This window comes from Pongo pygmaeus, chromosome 13 (assembly GCF_028885625.2).
Source record: "Pongo pygmaeus isolate AG05252 chromosome 13, NHGRI_mPonPyg2-v2.0_pri, whole genome shotgun sequence".
Classification (NCBI taxonomy): domain Eukaryota; kingdom Metazoa; phylum Chordata; class Mammalia; order Primates; family Hominidae; genus Pongo; species Pongo pygmaeus.
In genome coordinates this window covers 66,256,744-66,268,773 of record NC_072386.2, presented here as the reverse complement: position 1 = coordinate 66,268,773, position 12,030 = coordinate 66,256,744, and the positions used below count along the sequence as shown (strand labels likewise).

The window sequence follows — 12,030 nt, the reverse complement described above, 5'->3', positions numbered from 1 at the left end:
CTACATTCATTCTGCTCTCGTACCTAACTATGGTGGTGGAAACTGGAGGTGGGCTAGGTGTCTAGCCCTAGGGAAAGGGCTGGGTAAATCGTGCTGAATACACCTTTTAGTATACCACAGCTGTGAGAAGCAACAAACTATATGTTCATAAAGCAACACTTAAATCATAGGGTAGAGTGGAAAAAGAACAAACTCGATGTTTATAGCACAGTGCCACTTACATAACTGTTAAACATACACACACAAAACTACATATTATCCAAAATCCATGTGTATTTAAGGACTTAACACACTCATCTGAGTAAGGGTAGGGCATGGAGATCAGGGATAAAGTTGGGAGCCTAATTAAAAATCAAAATCATAAGGGGCCTTTTATAAGCTAAAGTTAAAAATAAATAAAATGAAGACAACTTCAGTCGTTGAAGCCAAGACTTTCAGTCATAGGTTACAGAAAAGCTGTGTTGGGGCACTGTGGGTCCCTGAGGAGCCATTCCCTTCTACAGCTTCTCTTGTGTGTGCAGTGTCCCTGTACTGGCTGTGTCCATGTGCTGCAGCGTGCCAGAAGCCCGCCCGGGGTTGCATCATCCTGTGCAGTCATGGAACTTTTAATTCAGAGCTGGTGCCTTTTGACACATCAATCCTCACACAGCTGTGGGCTTTACGGAGCAAGCAGATTGCCTCACGAGGCTGATTTTCCTAGATAGTTTCATTTACGTCCATTCAGAATAACCTTCTTTAACTAGACAAAATTATTTCTTCTCAATATATAACCATTCCAATGATACTTAGACATTAGACACCAATAACTGCTACCCATGATCTCTCTAGCCTTACCTCTAGTGAGGGACCTATAGCCCTTAACACTGGATCACGCTTTCCTTGTGAAACTTCCTCCTTAGACCAGTGAGCTGAATTACCCTGCTTTCCCATGGTATTCAATATCTATTGCTGTATTAACAAATTACAGTTGACTCTCATTTTCCACAGTAGTTATGTCCTATAAAGTCACCAAGAACACTGAGTTAATGAATACTGATCCATTGCTCCTGGGGCAACCGGTCAATACATAAGTTTGTTCTATGTGTTTTTCAGTTTAAAGATATTGTATTTAATGTATATTGTTCACTTGATAATGCTGAATTCACAGCCAACAGCCTGAACGTAACTCACGCCTGAATGAAGCTTCTGCAACAGGTATTTTCTCCATAAGGCACATCACAGCCTTCTTGCATTTAGGAATACCAAATAGCCCCCAGTAGCTTGGGGGCCATTTTAAACAGTAAAATCAACAAAAAGCACAACAATGCAAAAAACAAAAACACAAATACAGGAAACTACATGGACTGTGAAAAGGATACTTGTTGCTGAGAGCTGAAACAAGAAGACAGAGCCTTACCTTGTGCGACTTCAGCAGGGAGCATGTATCTCAGGCAATTCAAATTTTTCACTGCTCTGCAGATGCCGTAAATGACTGTGAAAGTGCTGGAGTACTGATTTTAGGGATACAAATAAATTTTAGCAAGTAAGCAAATTGCAAGTGCAAAATCAGTGAATAATGAAGATCGACTGTATTCCACAACTTAGGGGCTTAAAACCACACGTTTATGATCTCAGTTTCTGTGGGTCAGAAATCCTGACACACCTTAGCTGGGTCCTCCACTTCAGGGCCTCTCACAGGTGCAATCAAGGAGTTGGTCCAGGGTTTCTAACAAGACACAATCAAAGTTCATCTGGGACAGAATCTGCTTCCAAGCTCACCCTCATGATCATCAGCGGAATTCAGTTTCTCTATGATTGCTGGACCGAGCGCCTCATTCCTTGCTGGCTGTTAGCTAAAGGCTGCTCTCAGTTCTTTGCCTCATGGGTCCCTCCAGCACGGCAGCTTTTTTTTTTTTATTGAAACCAATGAGAAAGACTGCTAGGAACTTACAATATTTTGCAATCTACCACAGAATTGACATCCTCTCACTGTTGCTCTATTCTGTTGGTTAGAAGTAAGTCACAGGCACAGTGGCTTATTCCTGTAATCAGCAGTTTGGGAGGCTGAGGCAAGTGGATAGCTTGAGCTCAGGAGCTTGAAACCAGCCTGGGCAACATGGCAAGACCCTGTCTCCACAAAAAATATAAAAATTAGCCAGACGAGATGGCACTTGCCTGTGGTCCCAGCTACTCAAGAGGCTGAGGTAGGAGAATCTCTTGAGCCTGGGAGGTCAAGGCTGCAGTGAGCCATGATTGCCCCACTGCACTCCAGCCTGGGTGACAGAGCAAGACCCTATCTCCAAAAAGTAAAAATTAAAAAAAAAAAAATTAAAAGAAGTCAGTCACTAGATCTAGCCACACTCAAAAGGAGAGTAGGACACAGGGTGTAACTATCAGGAGATAGGGATGATTGGAGGCTGCCTGGAAACTGTGCCCACCATACCCCTGGTGCCTTCTGCAAGTTCCTCTTTGAGCTCCTCTGTTTTCTCTTACCCATTAGGGAAGGTGTTTCTCAATGTTCAGATGGAGCCTTTTCTGCTATTTCTCCATGACTTCAACTAGCACAACTCAGATTATTCAAAGCCTGGTTTCAATCTCAAACTACAAACTCCCACCATCATTTATCTGTGCCCTCTCCAATCTCTGAGGAGGGGGTTAGTAAATTCTCACTTCCCCAAGCTGATGAGACAATTTCTGTACTATCTCATTGTCTTTGAAATCGCACTAACTGGGATTCAGCCTATTGGAAAGGGTCACCTCCTTCCCATTAATCCTAGCAGAAGACCCAGGACTGCATGTCACTGGACCGGCTTAGTTGCCTGTCTATGAGCCAACCACTGTAACTGAAGGGGTGGATTATGCAGGCTTAGTTGGGCCTGGGTTGTATGTTTACCCTTGGAGAGAGAGAAGGGAATCAGCCCCAACCAAGCCATAGTGACTGAAGTAGGGGAGTGGTGTTTCTGCAAAGGAAAATTAGTTTTCAAAAAGAAGTGGAATTAAATACCAGGCAAGATCAAGAGATTTCCAGTTAGGGCATCTGAGTTGGCCTTGAAGCCTAAGCAGGCTCTCAGCGGGACACACAGGTGAGGTGTAGAGGGCACGGTAGGGCCCGAGAAAGACCAGCTCCAGAACCAGCCAGCCCTCACTGTGCATAGTGGAGCCACTCTTGAGGAACAATGGAATGGCCAATGAGTTCTGAAGCAAAAATAGCTTCTCCCCAATCCCTGACCTTCAACAGGTGGGGATATCTCATAAACGAAAAATATAACCCAGGAAAACACTTTCTCCAAACTGAGAATAGGGAAAGGGTCGATCCATTCACCTGAAGTTTGGAGAACATGATACCAGGAAAGGAGCATTGATCAAGCAGGAAAGAAAATGAACAATAAATTCAGCCCTCTATAATATTTACTTTCCTTATAGTCCAGGTACAGCTTTCATCCTCCCTTACCTTTCCTGTTCTCTTCAGTGAAAAATGATCTAAGAAATCAACAGTAACTGTCATAGCAGTATTTGCTGAAGAAATATCTTTTGACAACTAGAATGACTTTGAAATTGAATATCACTTAGGATATAAGTAAAGGAAGTACATATATAAACTCTTGCTACGTTTCTAGTTTTAATTTTTCCTCAAAATATGTATTCAAAAATTGTAGGCCAGGCACGGTGGTTCACACCTGTAATTCCAACATTTTGGGTGGCTGATGCAGGAGGATCACTTGAGCTCAGGAGTTCAAGACCAGCCTGGGCAAGATGGTGAGATCTTCTCTCTAAAAAAAAAAATTAAAAATTAGCTAGGCATGGTGGCACACACCTGTAGTCCCAGCTACTTGAGAGGCTGAGGCAGGAGGATGGCTTGAGCCCAGGAGGTCGGGGTTGTAGTGAGCCACGATTACACCACTGTACTCCAGCCTAGGCAACAAAAGAGCAAGACTCTGTCTCAGAAAAAATAACAACAACAGCAAAATTTTAAATGTAACAGGGGTTTGTTGTAAAAATTTCAGACAAAGATGTATGTAAAGGAAAGTCTCCTTGTATCATTCATTTATTGTTGTGTTACAAATAACCCCAAAACTGAGTGGCTTAAAACAGTACCATTCATTCATTTTGCTCACTAATCTACAATTTGGGCAAGAATCAGAAGGAATAGCTCATCTCAATTCCAGATAGCATCTGCCAGGGCAGCTTGGCTGGGGACTGGAGGAACCAATTTCAAGAAGTCTGGCTAACCTAGATGGCAAGTTGTTTAAAATGTTAGCTAAATTTAAAGCTATGATATCCCTGAAGATATATATTGTCCAGATGATTTTTAAAGGAAAATGAGAGTTGTAAGTAAAAGACGTATAGCTTCCTCTCAATTGTTGAAATACAATTTTCAAAAAGTTAAAAACTTAGCCAGGCATGGTGGAGCCCCCTGTAATTCTAGCTGCTTGGGAGGCTGAGGCAGTAGGATTGCTTGAGGCCCAGGAGGTCAGGGTTGCAGTGAGCTGTGATCATGCCACTTCACCGTAGCCTGAGCAACAAAGTGAGACCTTGTCTCAGAAAAAGGAAAATTAAAAACATGACTTTCATACAGAGTGAACAGATGTTAAAGATTTGTTTAACTCATTAATTAATTATATTAAGTAAGATGTTAAGACTGGTCAAAAGAACAGAATACAGGAGATGTAACATCAGGAATGTTCAAATGAATTACTTAATAGATGAAAATTTGAGTACTATCCAATCGAGCAATAAAATGTCATCTTTGGAGTTATCATTTCTACCAGTGGAAATCAACTATACCTCTACTCAACAATACTCATTCCTGGGGAGATTACCTCCATTCTTCAGTCTCTGTCCACATACAGATGAAGCTGTACCCATAGAAAGTCCGGTTGTCCCAGATGGGTATGTAAGTCAGGCCTAGTCCAGAAAAGCATCCCATTCTCCCAGTGACAGACTCAGAGATGGATATGTGACCCAACTGGAACCTGAAAGACACAATACGATTTGGCAGGGACTTTTGTGAGAGCCACCACATCTTTAGGGGCACTTGAATCTGGAAAGTTTTAGGTCTGAACTTGCTGGGAGGCATCCTGCTACCACAAGAAGCCTGAAAATGAGGAAGCATAGAATAGAGATGAACGGAGGGAAACAGCATCCTGATGGCTTTAACTGAGCCCCTGAATCAATTGTGCAGCCTGATTGCAGTCTTAACCCCAGACTTTTCTATGATATTAGTCAATATATTTCCTTCCTTCTTGTTTGCTGGTTTAAGCCAGGTAAGGTGATTCCAAATGACCCCTCACAATACAGGGGGTTCTCCAGCCCTGGTTTCTTCTTCTGTGTTAGCTCCTTAAACATATATTCACTTCTCTGGGTTGCAGTTCCTCCTTCTGTAAAAAGAATAAGTGATACCTACTACAAAGAGTGATAAAGATTAAGTAAGTAATAAATATAAGTATAATATACCTTCATAATACCATGATAAAAGAGATGTCTATATGTGCTTAATTTTTCTAAATTAGATTATATCTGGTTCTAACCTGCTATGGTCTGAATGTTGTTGGTGTTCCCCCAGAATTCATGCGTTAGAAACTAAGACCCAGTGTGATGGTATTAAGAGTGGGTCTTTTAGGGGATGATTAAATCATTACGACTCCATCCTCATGGCTGGGGTTAAACTCTTATAAAAATGCTAAAGGGGGCCGGATGCGATGGCTCATGCCTGTAATCCCAGCACAGCGCTTTGGGAGACCAAGGCAGGAGGAATACTTGAGCCCAGGAGTCCAAGACCAGCCTGGGCAACACAGAGGGACCCTGTCTCTTTTTAATTTTTTTTTTTAAGTGCTGGAGGGGCCAAACACGGTGGCTTATGCCTGTAATCCCAGCACTTTGGGAGGTCAAGGCAGGAAGAGTGCTTGAGGCCAAGGGTTTGAGACCAGCCTGGACAAAATAGGGAGATGCTGTCTCTATAAAAAGTTTTATAAATTTTATAAACTAGCGCGATGTAGTGGCTCATGCCTGCAGTCCCAGCAACTCAGGAAGCTAAGATGGGAGGATCGCTTGAGCCTGGGAGGTTGAGGCTGCAGTGAGTTGTGATTGTGCCACTGCAGTCCAGCCTGGGCAACAGAGTGAGACCCTGTCTCAAAATAATAAATAAATAAATAAAGTGCTGGAGAAAGCTGGCTGGGCTATTTTGCTCTTCTGCCTTGTGCCATGTGAGGACACAACAAGAAGGCCCTCACCAGACACTAAATGTCAGTATCTTAATCTTGGACTTTCCAGCCTCCCAAACTATGAGAAATAAATTTCTACTGTTTGTAAATTATCCACTGTAGTAATTTTGTTCTAGCAGCACAAACAGACTAAGATATCCCCATTTACTAGGATTAGAAGACTCCTAATATCAGTCACTATGGGGGCTCTTTTACTCTTTAGTGGTGAAATCTGTCACAAATTGCCTAGAAAATGTTGTTTGATCTTTGGCACATCATGTTTGCTATGCGGATGTTCATTGTCCAAGACCCTGTGGTCCATTCAAAGGCAGGTGGCTCTGCAGGCTTTTTGACCTTTAGGGTATCTGGTAAGTTTTATGTAGTTACTGAGACCATGGTGTTTGATGTTCATTGCCCCCAGCAAACGTGTTTACTTCATCAAAAGTTCCCGCTGCCGCATAGGATACTTCCTGATAGGAAATTGATGCTTGTGGACTTTCCTTCCACAGCTCCTCAAGTTCTTGCTGCATTGCGAACCTTGGGCAACTCCTTGTCTTTCAACTCAATCTCCAGACACCATACCTTCCAAGAAACACCCTGCCGAATTCACCTACCACACAGGGGCCTAGATAGAGCTTTATAACAGATGCCTTGCAACTTTGTTTGGGGCTGGGAACCACACATTAAAAAAAAAAAATTAATAACCCAGAATAGCAACCTTCAAGAGGACCCTCAGTGAGCTCCACCACCTGGTATCCATGCCTTTGTGTAATGCCCTCCTTTGAGTGTGGGTTGGACCTAGTGGCTCACTTCTAACCAACAGAACACAGCAAAAGTGATGAAATGTCACTCCCAAAATTAGCTTATAAAACTACAGTGACTTCAATCTTGTTTCCCCTCTCTCTTTTCCTCCCTCACTGCTCTGAGGGAAGCCAGCTGCCATAATTGTGAGCTGCCCAACAAAGAATCCCGCGTGGCAAGGAACTGATATTTAGGACAACAGCCAGAGAGTACCTGAGGCTTACCAAAAGCCATGTGAGTGAGTTTGGAAGCAGATGGATCCTCCTCAAGATATTCCTTGTGATGACTGGAACCATAGCCAAACTTGAGTCCAGGCTTACAAGAGACCCTAAGCCAGCTAAGCAGCTGATGCCTGACTCACAGAAACTCTGAGATAATAAATATTTCTTGTTTTAAGCCACTAAGATTTGGAATAATTTGTTATGCAGCAACAGGTAACTAATACATGGCCTCTAAGATTGGCAGCCCAGAATTTCCTGGAAATGAGGATAAAATTACCTTTTCCTCCTTTTGAAAATCTTTTTTGGCAGGGAGTAGAAAACAGCACTAAATAGCTTGATAAATTATCCTGTGACAAATGAACATTACCTGAAGCCATGTAAGTGGATAGAACAGAAATCCCTGCAGAGGGAAATTACCACCTCCTGTCACAGTTCAAACTCTGCCGTGGTGAAGCATAGCCATGCCCCTGAGCACCTGATAATCAGCACCATCCCAATCCCTCCTACAGAAGAAAGGAGCAGAGCCCGATGCTCAGAGGAGAGATGGGAATGCAGCTGCCATAAGTCCTTAAACTGCCCCTTGGCCTCCCGAAAGAAACTCAAACCTATAAGTGTGGCCCCAAGAAAATAACAAGCTAATTTCAGCTTAGGCTTCCAGGGATACTGGAATTTCTAGATGAAAGTCTTCAAAAGGCTAGAACTCTCTCCTGGTCAGGCGCAGTGGCTCAAGCCTGTAATCCTGGCACTTTGGGAGGCTAAGGCAGATGAATCACTTGAGCTCAGGCCTGGGCAACATGGTGAAACCTAATCTCTACATAAAATACAAAAGTTAGCCAGTCGTGGTGGTATGTGCCTGTAGTCCCAGCTACTCAGGAGGCTGAGGTGGAAGGATCACCTGAACCCTGGAGGCAGAGGTTGCAGTGAGCCAAGATCATGCCACTGCACTCCAGCCTGGGCAACAGAGTGAGACTCTGTCTCAATAATAATAATAATTATATAATGAAAAAAAAAAAAAGGCTAGAGCTCCTGCTGTCATGGGACCCTGCCCTAAACCTGGAGATTCTGATGCAGTTCTCAGAATTAAGCCTGTCATGAAGGCTCCCCCAGGAATATGAGCCCCTTACACAGCATCTGATGCCAGAAAATAATCTGTGGTTGGTGAAGCTGGGCTCTGGAGAGACCCTGGGCCAATTGCCAACCCCAAATCGTCAGCTCATTTACGACAGTGTTTCCCTGACATTAAGTATAGGGTGTTAGGCTTTGTGTTGTACAATCCCAGGGAACGCTGTTGCTGTTGTGTTCAATGTCAATGACACCTGCTGAGACACAACTTTGTACAAGATGAATGGCAGGGTCTGGGGTCATACCACACTGTCACCCTGAGTGTGGGCCCCACACATTTGAGAATGTTTTCTGGACAAAAATATCCTCATTTTCCCACCATTATTCAGCCAATGAGTTTTTCAACTTTTATGAGTCCTCCTGTTTGGCCATATGGACAAGCGTCGGGGAATGGGGGGAAGCACAGTGCTAAAGCACCTCTCTGGGACACTTCCCCATCTCTATTTGGGACAGGCCTTGTATTTGCTCCAGTGAGTATGGGAATCTGGTCCCATTATGACCATGGAGATAAGCAAAGGCATGGTACCCAGCAATAACTTCCTAAAGGGCTCCAGGCCAGTCTCTGAGGTGTTCGCCTCACCTTCATGAAAAAGATCAACAGCATAGGCGTCACATCAGCCAAGGTCTCCGGTTCTGGCTTTTTGCCTCCTGTGTGAGTGACTGAATATCTCTTTCTTACATTTTTTTTTTGGAGATGGGGTCTTGCTATGTTGCCCAGGCTGATCTTGAACTCCTGGCCTCAAGTGATCCTCCTGCCTCAGCCTCCCACAGTGCTGGGATTACAAATGTGAGCCACAACACCCAGGTGAGACTGAGTATCTCTAAACTTCAATTTGGAAAAGTTAAATTAAATGATGGGGGAGACTTCTGGTTTCCAGTCAGGTGTGTAGGAAGCTTGGAAGTTGTCTCTTCTGTCCACCCAGCAAGCTGAAAACTAACAATTCTTCTTCTATACATCAGAGAACTGAGGCCATAGAGCAAACAGCTGTCCCCCAAACTGAAGAGACTGACATGCAGATAGAGAGAATCACAACTTACCAGAGCAGAAGCCCAGGAGCAGTAACTTCCAAAGGAACGAGCATCCTATCTGGAAAACCTGAACTGCCACTAACGAATGGCTGGAGGCTCAGTGTGGACAAGGCTGAGAGAGTTAAAAATTCAGGCAGAGGGCTGGTGTAGGGCAAACCCCACACTTTCTTGAGTTTTAACTCCCGGAGTGCCGCTACATTGTAAGATCAGAGAAAAATTCCCTAGTGATTCCCCCAGGGGGTGGGGGAAAGTAGCCATTTAAAAAGTTGCCCAGAACATTCTGTTTTTTAATAACAATGCCTGTCCTCAAGAGAAACTGGAGCCTAGGTTGACCTGGGTGAAGGAAAACACCCAACTCCAGTGGGCTCCAGCCTTCCCATCTCACCTGAGAGGGAAAAACAAAACAAAACTGAGAGGCACTGGTGAAGGTGCCAGCCGAGGGACACAGGCTTACTACAAGTCTGAGACCTATTTACAGGACTGTAGAACACTTCCTTTCCTCACACACTTTCCACCACATTAATAGGGCTGGTGTTTAATAACAGGGGAAAACAATGGGAAGAACTATTTAATAAGTCTCTAGAGAATATTTAAGGCCAGGTGCAGTGGCTCACGCCTGTAATGCCAGCACTTTGGGAGACCGAGGTGGGCAGATTGTCTGAGGTCAGGGGTTTGAGACCAGCCTGGCCAACATGGCAAAACCCTACCTCTACTTAAAATACAAAAAAAAAAAAAATTAGCTGGGTGTGATGGTGCACACCTATAGTCCCAGCTACTCGGGAGGCTAAGGCAGGAGAATCGCTTGAACTTGGGAGTTGGAAGTTGCAGTGAGCCGAGATCACACCACTGCAATTCAGCCTGGGAGACAGAGCAAAATTCTGTCTCAAGAAAAAAAAAGGTGACAATTTAAGAGCCCTTTAGAGAAACTCAAAGACAACAGGGAGACAAAAACAAGCACATCAGATGAAAGTTTAGCTTTCAACACCTACTGCTACAGCAAACACAGCCGAAGTCCTTGCCAGAAAAACATAAAACCTCATACCAAAGGCCTGTTTATAGCAGTTTCTTTTACCAAGGATATAATGTCCAGCTTTCAACAAAAAAATCACAAGGCATATGAAAAGACAAATAAAGTGACGGATCTGTAGTATTATTGAATAGACTATTAAAAGCATAAATTAATCTTCCCAGACACTAGCCTTTGTTTACTCTCTAAGCCTGCCCCACTCGATAGGAGCTAAAGGCTGCTTTTCTAGGACCATCAACCAGGAGCTAGGGCACGTGGACAGCTTGAGGGGAGCTAGGAGGAGCTACACTGCCCTAACTCCTCCACTCCTCTGAGTGAAAAACAGTGTTAATAAATCAAGTGGCTCCAGTGGCTTGTTCATTACACCTTCATTACATACAGGTGTTTTCTTAAGAATACCAGCGATGGATAGATAGATAGGTAAACAGACAGATAGATTTAGAGATACAGAAATATAGAGCTATAGGTATATAAGTATGCATATACATTTAACTAAGGTTATGATTGGTATAAAGATTTTCTGATATATAGAAACTATTCATAAGTCTGAGAATTTTAGGTTAAATTCCTGTATCATTTTTACTTAAAAGAGAGACAAATCATTATCTCTCTGGCCACATCACAGTAATAACTACTCAAAAATAATTGTTTAGGCCAGGCGTGGTGACTCACGCCTGTAATCCCAGCACTTTGGGAGGCCAAGGCAGGTGGATCACCTGAGGTTGGGAGTTCGAGACCAGCCTGACAAACATGGAGAAACCCCGTCTCTACTAAGAATACAAAATTAGCCATGCTTGGTGGTACACGCCTGTAATCCCAGCTACTCGGGAGGCTGAGGCAGGAGAATCACTTGAACCCGGGAGGTGGAGTTTGCGGTGAGCCGAGATCGTGCCATTGCACTCCAGCCTGGGCAACAAGAGTGAAACTCCATCTCAAATAATAATAATAATAATAATAATAATAATAATAATAATAATAATAATTAACTTGTTTAACTTGTGGCACTTTGGTGATAAACAGTTTTTATTCATTCCACTAATATTATTGAGTCTGCTTAATATGTTTATAATCCTAAACTAAGTTTTCATGATTGTTCTAAGCAAAATACCATGGTGCAGACAGAATACATTGTTTTTGGCCCCTGGAAACTTAGTATTTAGGAGGAGAGAAAATATATAAGTACAACATCCCTCAATGGCAGGACAGTGTATGGTTAAGGGCTCGACCGAGTTGTTTAGTCCCAGCTCTGCCACTAACAAGATATGTGATCTTGAGCAAGCTCCTTCCTTATTCCCCATGGGGCCTCGTTTCCTTATATTTATATAAAATGAGAGCTAAGCTATTATCTCAAAGGGCCTGGCTAGTCCTAAAAGAAGAAATGTCTATTAACAGAGACAACAGATCTATCAGAGCAGTCAAGAAAATATCTAGGCTGTCTACGGATCGCTATTCTATCACCACTTTGCCCATCGTGGTTTATTGGGTTGGGATTAACCCACTTTCAGCAAGAAGATGTCCTAAATGGATCAACAGAATCGCTTTCTTCTCATCAGAGTGATCAGGTAATCTCAAATTTAGACTAATCAACCTCTAACATGACTTTAGCCACTAGGATTGATTCGGGGGTCAGCCAATCAGACCAAAGATGCGG

General features: G+C 43.3%; 1 long non-coding RNA gene across 1 annotated transcript in view; it reads right to left on the bottom strand.

Annotated features, from left to right (window-relative positions):
* Positions 1 to 1,396: 1,396 nt before the first annotated feature.
* LOC134737906 (uncharacterized) overlaps positions 1,397 to 12,030 on the bottom strand; it is a 44,829-nt gene continuing 34,195 nt past the window's right edge. The window contains exons 3-4 of the long non-coding RNA XR_010123322.1: positions 4,800 to 4,952; positions 1,397 to 1,490 (exon numbers count right to left, since the gene is read on the bottom strand). This is a non-coding gene — a long non-coding RNA (uncharacterized LOC134737906). The remainder of the gene's footprint in view (positions 1,491 to 4,799; positions 4,953 to 12,030) is intronic.